The sequence below is a fragment of the Microtus ochrogaster genome, chromosome 18, assembly GCF_000317375.1.
Source record: "Microtus ochrogaster isolate Prairie Vole_2 chromosome 18, MicOch1.0, whole genome shotgun sequence".
NCBI lineage: Eukaryota > Metazoa > Chordata > Mammalia > Rodentia > Cricetidae > Microtus > Microtus ochrogaster.
Genome location: NC_022020.1, coordinates 42,679,170 through 42,688,960, shown reverse-complemented (window position 1 = coordinate 42,688,960; position 9,791 = coordinate 42,679,170).

Genomic DNA, 9,791 nt, shown 5'->3' with positions numbered 1-9,791 from the left:
GCTAACCCAACACCTATCTTCTCCTCAGAGGGATAGCTGCAGCTCTAGGCCATTTGATCTCTTCTCATAACACCATCTGTGAGAGATTCCCAATGCCAGCCCACTCTTCAAAAGAGAGCTTTCTGTAGCTCTTCCAATTCATTAAGGAATAAGACCCAAGGGCACTGGGGAGAGATAACATTTTAAAGACCAAAGTGTGTTTGTGTGCATCTTTCTATGTGCTTGAGTACATGGCATTTTATAGGCAACGGTGAAAAGCCAGTGAGCCCTACCTAGGGAGCTTCTGGAATCATAAGTGAACACCATCAACATTTAATATAAAAAAAATCCCCAAGAAACTGCAAAATATTAAGGAGTCTGAATAGTGGATGAGCGCCTAGCCCATATGGGAAAAAGATAAATGATAGAGTATGTGGGAGGGGTTTTCAAAGATGAATAAAAAACAAAACGAGGTCGAGTCCAGGAGACCTGAGTTGTCGGGGACTGTAGAACTTGGGGCATTTGGCGCAAGCAAACACTTACTGCAGCAGAGCAAGCGAGGGGGTTAACAGCGAGGCTGTGGAGTCAAGGTGAGGGCTGGGCTGACTTGATGCACAGGTGCCAGTTGCAAAAGTGTAAGGTAGTTTGGTTTTTAATGGCAGCCTAACAGAGCCATAATAAGCCACAGAGTGAATCTGGGAGAACTTATTAGCATTTTCCCTTCAAGTCAAATACTGATTCCCCAAACAGGTGCCAAATATTTTCAAAGTGGAGAGAGATGCCCTTGAGAGGTTGCCTTATTAAGTGTGTATCTACAAATACCGGCCATCAAGGACACGCTCTCCTTCTCTCCTCCGTATTTCTGGAAGGGCTTATTCTCCAAAAATAGCTATCAAGTTGCAGGGTGTCAGTCAATCATTCAGATTCAATTCCCTTTCAACTCTGTGCCCAGGAGCTTACTGTGCATTAAAGGCACAAAATAATGTATAAAGGGCACACTTCCTGCCCCCGAGTAACCCAGTCTAGTCGGGGAAGAAAGACGAATGTCAGCACAGAAATTATCAAATGCATCTCAACAGATGAGTCCCCGGCCAACTCAATGGTTTAGAAGTTACAAACCTGGTATATTTCAGTTCTCAGGCCTGACGTTACGTCTTTCTTTATTGCCCAACCTCAGTGGTGCTCATAACATTTGCCTACGCACGTAAAATGGAATGTGAATTGCTCTTTCATAAAATGTCTCATATCATCTTTATCTTGGTCACATATTCACAAATCTCGAAATGCTTCTTAAAAGGTCATCTTGGGGAAACAAGGTGACACACAGTCCATGAGCAACTCAGAGTGATCTGCAGGCATCTCAATTAAAAGCACATCTACTTTAAGACAAGCAAAAAGTTCTTTGGGGTAGGTTGAAATGATAATTATTTCCTTCCTTCCTTCCTTCCTCCCTCCCTCCCTCCCTCCTTCCCTTCCTCCCTCTCTCCCTTCCTTCTTTCCTCCTTCTTTTTTTTTGTAACCAGCTCAGGTGGTTCTGCCCAGAATTTGAAAGCTGATATCTTGCCCTTAAACTTCAAGTTTTAACAAAGGACGTGAGACTACTCAACTTATATAAAACCATGAAGAAAAGAAAGAAGCAATGCATTTTTGACTTGGAATCAGAGAATTTCTTCAGAGTGCTTAAGAACATTGAAAACAGAAAGCTTCCAGAAGGCATTTCAGACAGCTCCTGAGCTCACAAAAGCAAAGGCAGGTGCAGACTGCTTCCCATCAAGTATTGGTAAATGTCCCCAGGAAAAGCAGATCTCAGTATTCTCAAGGACTTTTCAATAAGGTGATGTTGACTTACATGGACTGAGATAGCAGACAGCCAGGAGAAAACAGTTAGTATATCGAAAAAAGAGTGACTGTATTAAGAACTCACTTGTTGGTGTGTATTTCTAAATATCGCATCTAAAGGACCAGCTTAGCTCTGACAAAGTCTTCCTGGCTCCGACTGATGAAGCCAGTCTGGCATAGAACTGGCTAGGTACCACAATGGATGGAAGCATTTGTTGAAAATTATGGGAGTACATTTCAGTTTACAAAACTGCTTCACAGCAGACAGCAGCAGGCTCTGTGACTCCCTTCTAAACATAGAAGGCTGTTCTCTTTATTGTTTGTATACCATCAATGGTCCAAAGAGAAGCAGGACGAGGAGGTGTGTCAGTGGTGCCGCTGAGAACTCAGGTGTCTTTACAGCCACACTCCCTCGTTCTTCATGGTTGATGACACCTCCAAATGCCATCAGATGTAAGGAAGGAGAAAGAGGATTGGGAAATTGTGGTGGTTTGAAAGAAAATGTCCCCCAAAGGGAGTGGCACTATAAGGAGGTGAGGTTTTGTTGGAGTAGGTGTGGCCTTGTCAGGGAAATTGTGTCACTGGGGAGGTGGGCTTTGAGGTCTCATATATGCTCAAGCCATGTCCAGTGGTTCAGACTACTTGCTGTTGCCTGTGCATCAAGCTGTAAGGACTCTCAGCTCCTGTTTCAGCACCATATCTGCCTGCATGCCACCGTGTCACATCATGATGATACTGCAAATGTAAGCCACCCCAATTAAACGTTTTTCCTTTCTAAGAGTTGCTGTGTCAATGGTGTCTCTTCACAGCAATAGAAATCATGACTAAGACAGGAACCAAAGACCAAGAACTCAAGGGGCTTGCCACTTGGCCTTCTTAAAAGGCTTTAAAATCTTTTCAGATCTATTTATTTACAATTCTGTATGTAGATGTGTGTTTTGTGTACATTCATGTGGTACCTAAGGAGGCCAGAAGAAGCTACTGAATCCCCTGGAATTGAAGTTATAGGTGGTGAGTAGTCTGGAGAAGGAGCTGGGAACAGAACCCCAGTTTTCTGCAAGAGTTCTTGACTGCTGAGCCATCTCTCCAGTCCCTGTGAAAGCTTTCTAAAGGGTTCCACCCAGCCAAGTCAACTCAGAGAGTGTCTTAGCTGGGTTTCTGTTGCTGCGATGAAGCCCCATGACCAAAAAACAAGTTGGGGAGAAAAGGGTTTATTTGACTTGTATTTCAACACTGTTGCTCATCACAGAAGGAAGTCAGGATAGGAACTCAAACAGGGCAGGATACCACAGGCAAGAGCTGATGCAGAGGCCAAGGAGGGAAGCTGCTTACTGGCTTGCTTCCCTCCGTTTGCTCAGCCCACCTTATTATAAAACCCAAGACTCCCAGCCTGGGGATGACACCACCCACCATGGACTGGGCTCTCCTGCATTTGATCACTAATTGAGAAAATGCCTTACAGCTGGATCTCATGGAGGCATTTCCTCAACTGAGGCTCCTTCCTCTCTGATGACTCTAGCCTGTGTCACGTTGACACGCAAAACCAGGCATTCCAGAGAACATTGACTAGAACTAGATTGTGTGGCCACCTACCTAAGAAGGAAGGCGAGAAAGGGTTTGGACTTTGCATCTGTAGAACCAAGGCAGGAAAAGGAACCACATGCAAACTAGAATGGATTTCGTGCAGTCAAGGCTGGATCTGCCTAGGGACTTTGTAGTCTTACTAAATTTGGGACAACATGTTCTTATTTTCCAAAAATAAGCCTTTTTTTTAAAAAAGCATAAATATTATCTCAAATAAAGTTATTTATCTGAGTGGGATTTTTTTGTTTGCTTTAGTTTTTCATGTTATATAAACAGCCTTGTATGTAATAATTGTATGCATACACAAAGGTATTTTAGGGTTTAAATTTTTTATTAGCGCATATTACTTATGCATAATAATTATTTCCTTACAACATTTCCATTCAAGCACACGTTGTGTTTTGATCCTCATTTATCCCTTACCTCTCATTCCCACTCTTGCTATTGCCCTTCTTTTTCCCAAGACGCCTGTTTCTGTGTTTAAAAATCTGAGTAGTTCTAGCAAGAGATCATATAGCCTAAAAAGCAAAAAAAATATTATCTGGATTTTTATAGAAAACCTCTACTAGCTTTTATGCCCCAGCATTTGTGGAAGTTGAAGACACTTGATGCCATTAACTTTTAGTTGTATTTAGAATAACACAGTGGTACTTCTTGGGCAGGAGTGAAATGGTGACCCTCTGGATTACACATAGCCCTTTTGTGGTGTTTTTTTTTGTTTTATTTTATTTTATTTTTTATAGTTAACCAGTATCTCAGAGTGACTTTATTTGGCAAATATTGGGCCTTGTTTGTAAAATACTCTATATGCTGAAATGTCTGTAGATCTACTACTGACCTTGATTTGTGTTCCTAGTGACATTCTGTTTTTCATTTTGTATGAACTCATTGCTACTTCCACTTCTAGTGAACAGGTCTACATTTCTAGTAGGGGTTACTAGGTTAATGACCTAAGTGTGATAAAGGAAAAATACATAATTTACATGCTGTTTATGGACTATGTGCATGACTTACATGACCATATTACCCTTGTGACTTCTTCAATGGCTTGTTAGCCAGGTTTATTAATGAATATGAAATTATGATTATGATAATTTCTGATTATTTTAGACATCATTACCAGCAAGATAAAAACAGTGTAGTAGTCACTGAGTTTTAGTAATTGTAAGAAATCTGGAAATAAATTAGGGGAAAATCACAATAAGTAATCTTTGTGTTTCAACATTTAGCATAACTTCCATCTATTTTTTTTTAAATATGCATTTGGATCTGGGGAGATGTCTCAGTGGGTAAGAGTGCTTGCTATTCACATGTGGGGACCTAAATCCCAAGCCCCCAGCACTCACATAGTGGGAGGCAGAGGCAGGAGAATCCCTAAGCCTTGCTTGCCATCAGCCTACCTCCAGGTGCAGCAAGAGACCCTGTCTCAAGGGTATACAGGACAGAGCCACCTGACATCCTGCTCAGGCCGGCGTGCACACCCTTGCATACACATGTCCCACATATTACTCCCAGCACACAAATATCTTAACTGTTCAAGTAATTGGGAACACATTGTGTTTCTTGTATCTGATTTTATTCATTCAGCAATGCATTATTTTTTCCTGTCCTATTAAAATTCAATGGTTTCTCTATGTTCCATGTTATGATTTATAAAATGCAATTAATCACAGTGACTCTGGCATTTTCCACAATATCTAGTTATGAATACTAACACTATCATGAACATCTCCCTGCTTATCAGTCTCTATTTTGTTTCAATTTTTATAATATCTTTCAGCAATTCTTTTAGAATCTGAATCAAAAACTAAAAGCTATGTTATTTTAACTTTTATGCCAATACATGTTTTCATCGGCATAGTGGATACAAATAACAAAAATAAGATCTGAGCTGGGTGTGGTGGTGTCTGCTTTTAATCCTGGCACTATGGAGGCAGTGGCAGGAGGATCTCTGTGAGTTCAAGGCCAGCTTGGTCTCTAACCTACAAAACAAGTTCCAGGACAGCCAGTGCTACACAGAGAAACCTTGTCTCAAATCCCCTTCTACCACCTGCCAAAAAGAAAGATATGGTGTTGATATAGGTATAGGGCTGAATTTTTAGTCCCATGGGGTGTGTATACAAAAGATGCAAAATTAAAGACAGTTGGATTTGGCATTTGTAGGTAGCTTTTGATTACTTCTGTGCCTTAAAACATTTGTAGTTCTTTAAACATTAGGTTTCTTACCTAAATATCTGAACGGGCAGCTTATAACCTAAATTGGGGGCTCTGAACTGATACTTCTGCAGGGTAACCATCTGCTATGACTAGTAGTAGCTGCCCCTTTAATATATACATGCATGCTTCCCATTTTCTTTAGACCCTACAAGCTCCCATTTCCAGGGACCATGCTTAGACCTTGTGGAAATTCAAGACTGTAATTACTGATGTCAGATGAGTGTTTGTTTAGACAATGAGGGGTCCCTGTAGATGTCACAGCAGAATGATTTATGAAGAACTGAAAAAGAAAACTCAGGTCAGCCTGACTTAGTCTCCAGGCTGGAACAAACCTTTAGAGAATCTGATGCTAGGCAATTTATCGCCAGCATATTCAGACACAATATAATTTGGAAAATGTTTCCTGGTGTAAAACAGTTCCTGGTACACAATGTAAATAATTACATTGAAATTTAATTCAAAGTACATGTCATTTCTTCCAAGAAGATGGGTTCTAGAGATAGGTTTCCTATACTAACTCAAGAGCCTAAGGAGGAAACTGGTCTGTCTCAGTTATACATATAGCATATAGATCATTTGGGCTATTAGTCACCTCTGGTTCTGGTTGTGGGGACTTGGGGAGCCTCTCGCTATACAGATAATGTAAGGGTCTTTTAGACTATTAGGTATCTCTGGTCCTGATTGTGGGAGCTTGGATGAGCCCTTGGGTGTACAGTTAATATAAGAGTCATTTAGATTACAAGCCACTTTTGATCGTGGTTGTAGAAGTTTGATAGGACCTGGTCCAACAGATAAAGCAGATCACCAAGCTATTAATTACCTCCAATTATCAGCCTTCTGGAAAAGAGGTTACAAGTCACCCCCTTTGAAAGGAAAATCCTGGGTATTTAACATTTTTGGTTTCCTGGGAGATTTTTGGGCACAAGAACATTCATGTTCCCAACAAGACAACATACATAGAAAAGTCTTTTGATTCAGAAACTTAGATTTCAATTTAATTGTTTCTTTCTGAAATTCAAAGCCTGCTCAGAGTTAGGCTGTTATTTGGAAACAACTACAAGAGCACCTTACCTTTAAACGAGTTAGCCTAAGCGACTCTCAAATGACGCAGCCATTATCCTGCGTAGAAAGTCCAACAGAGGGGGAACCGTTTCTATTCTCGAAGATGTGGACACTATTATGGTAGAAGGGAAATGAGAAGTTGACAGAAAAGAACTGTTTTGAACAGAAACAAACTCCTCGAGGTTTCTGCCATTCGAATATATTTGAGTTGAAGACAAGCAGACCCCCTCTTTGTATTCCGACAGTGCTCTGAGATGAACTAATATCACTAGCCTTTTCCGGTTGATCTGGTTCCCTGAAACTGCTGAAGCATAAGTGTAAGTCCATTTGACTGTAATGATGCCATTAGGCTACACCTTACACAACTCACCTCGGATGCAGTTCAGAGCTGTGCAACCATCACCATCAACATGTCTGCTTCTGAGGCATTTCATCACCATGTCCTCCACCTTCAAGAAACGCAATAATCCATTAGCAGTTAAAACTTTTCCTTTCTTGCTCCCTACCTCCCCGAAACCACTAGCCTCCTTTCTGCACTGCCTAACATGTCTGAGTTTGTCAATTTCCTGTCCTTACAACAAATATTTGAGATAATCAACTTGCTTACAAAATATGGAAAGGATTCTTTTGCCTTGGGCGTTTTTAAAGGTTTGAGTCCATGGGTTGGTCAGCTCTGTTGTTTGGGACCTGTGGTGGGCATGTGTGATGTGACAGCCAGGGAGAGAGAGAGGAAGGAGAAAGAATTGAGTCTTCCTGTTCCCTTCAAGGCCACATATCCAATGACCCGAAAACTTCCCAGCAGGCCTGGGATGGCTAATCTTGGTTGTCAACTAGTCACACTTTGAACAGGAATCTCAAACAATTGTTTCTATCAGATTGCCTGTGGACATGTTTGGGGAGTACATTTCTGTATTTCCTTGATTACTATTGAGGTAAGAGTTTCCAACCCATTATGGGCAGGTGGGTCTGAGCAGTCCATGAAAGGTGGGTGTTTGTGAGCCTGGAGTCAAGCCAGGACATGGCATTCCTCCATGATCTCTGCTTCAGTTTCTGCCTTCGGGTTCTTGCTTGAGATCCTGCCCTGATTTCCTTCTGTGGCAGACTGTAACCTGTAAGCCGAAACAAGAGCTCCGTGGCTCCAAGTTCTTTTGCTCATGGTGTCTATAACAGCAACAGAAAACAAATTAGAGAAAGGCCCGCCTCTTAAAGGTTCTGGCAAATTTCAGTGGGATATTTCAGATCCAATCTTTAGAAGTGTCTCATTTAGCATAATGTCTTTGCAACATGCTAAATTCACTCCTTTCCTATCTAGTAATACTTCAGTATATGGATATACCAAGTAATGTCTATCTGTCCATCAATCAGGCAGACATAGGTGCTATTTCTTCTTTGGCACTTACACGACAATGGACATTAGTGTACATTTTAAAAATGGTCTTAAACATTCACTTCTGCTAGAAGCAGAACTGCTGGAACACATGCTAACTGCATGGTTAGCATTTTAAGAAACTGCCAAACTGTTGTCCAAACTGACTACCGTGTTTTTCAGGCCCTACCAGCAATGCATGAAGCTCTGCTTCGCTATGTGAAACTTGCCATTGTTCTGGATTGTAGCTATTGTGTTTTTTTTTTTTTGTCTTTTTTCCCCAGTAGCTGACAATGTTGAGCCTCTTGCTATGTCTTTATTGGGTATTTGCATATCTTCTTTGAGGAAATTTCTATTCAAGTCTGTTATCTATTTATGTCTTTTTAGTGTTACATTGCATGGAAATTTTTGCAGTATTCAAGTCATCAGGCATGTGATTATGAATACTTTCTCCCATTCTATCTATAGGTTGTCTTTTCACTTAATTCAGCCCCCGACCCTTGATACATAATGCAGGCTGTTCTCAAACTAGCCATCCTTCTACTTCAGCCTTCTGAATTCTGGAGTTACAGACACATGCCACCACACCCAGGTTGTCATTTCACTTTCTTAATGGCATGCTTCGAAACATAAATGTTCCCACTTTGGACAACCAATTTATCCTCTCTTAATCTGTCCTTTCTGTTTTTAGTATCGTTTTATAGAAACCATCACCTAATTCAGAGGGATGGAGACTATACTTTCTTCTAAGAATGTATAGTTTAAATTCTTAATTTAGGTTTTTGAACTACTTTGCATTATTTTTGTCAATGGTTTAAAACAGGAGTCTAAATTCACTTTTAAAAAAGATGGCTGTCTGTTTGGCTCAGCACTATCCACTGAAAAGGCTGATCTTGCTGGACGCGGTGCTGCTCACCTTTGATCCCAATATTCAGGAGGCAGAGGCAGGTAGATCCCTGCGAGTTTGAGTCCAGCCTGGTCTTCTCAGCAAGTTATAGGCCAAACAGGGCTGTATACTGCCTATATTTTTCCATTGATTTTGGTTTCTCTTAAAAGTATCAATGAACTCTAAAGTAAGAACAGACTTCTGAACTCTCCTTCTGTAACGTCTGTCTGTCTGTCCTAGTGCCAGAGATTCACTGCTACACTGCCTTGATCATTGCAGCCTTTTTGGTACTGTATAGTCATAATTTGAAAGTATAAATGTTTTTATTCTTCTTATTTATGTAGCCCAGGCTAGCCTTGAACCTGATGTGCAGGCTAACCTTGAACTCCTGTTTCTCCTACCTCTACCTCCCCAGTGCTGAAGTTACAGTTGGATGTCACTGTTCCACTTTCTGTGATAAGAACTGAACCCAGGGCTTCATACATAACAGGTGAACATCCTACCAATTGAACTACATCTCTAGGTCAGGCTGTTTTGGGTCCCTTGCATTTGCATATAGCTTTTAAAATCAGCTCGTCAATGTCTTCTTAAAAGACAGCTAGGATTTTGGTGGGCATTGCTATACTCATCCACTTGGGAGAATTAACGTTTAATTTGATATTAACCCTTCTGATATACAGCCATGGAATTCCTTCCACTTATGCATTCAGTTTCTCTCAATGGTCTTGTTATTTTCATTTTCCCCTTCTGTTTCTGTGTAGTATGTTTGCCTATGTGTGGGCACACTTGTGTATTGGTATGCATGCATGGGAGTTGGAGGTTGATGTGTGGGCACACATGTGTATTGTTCTGCATGCA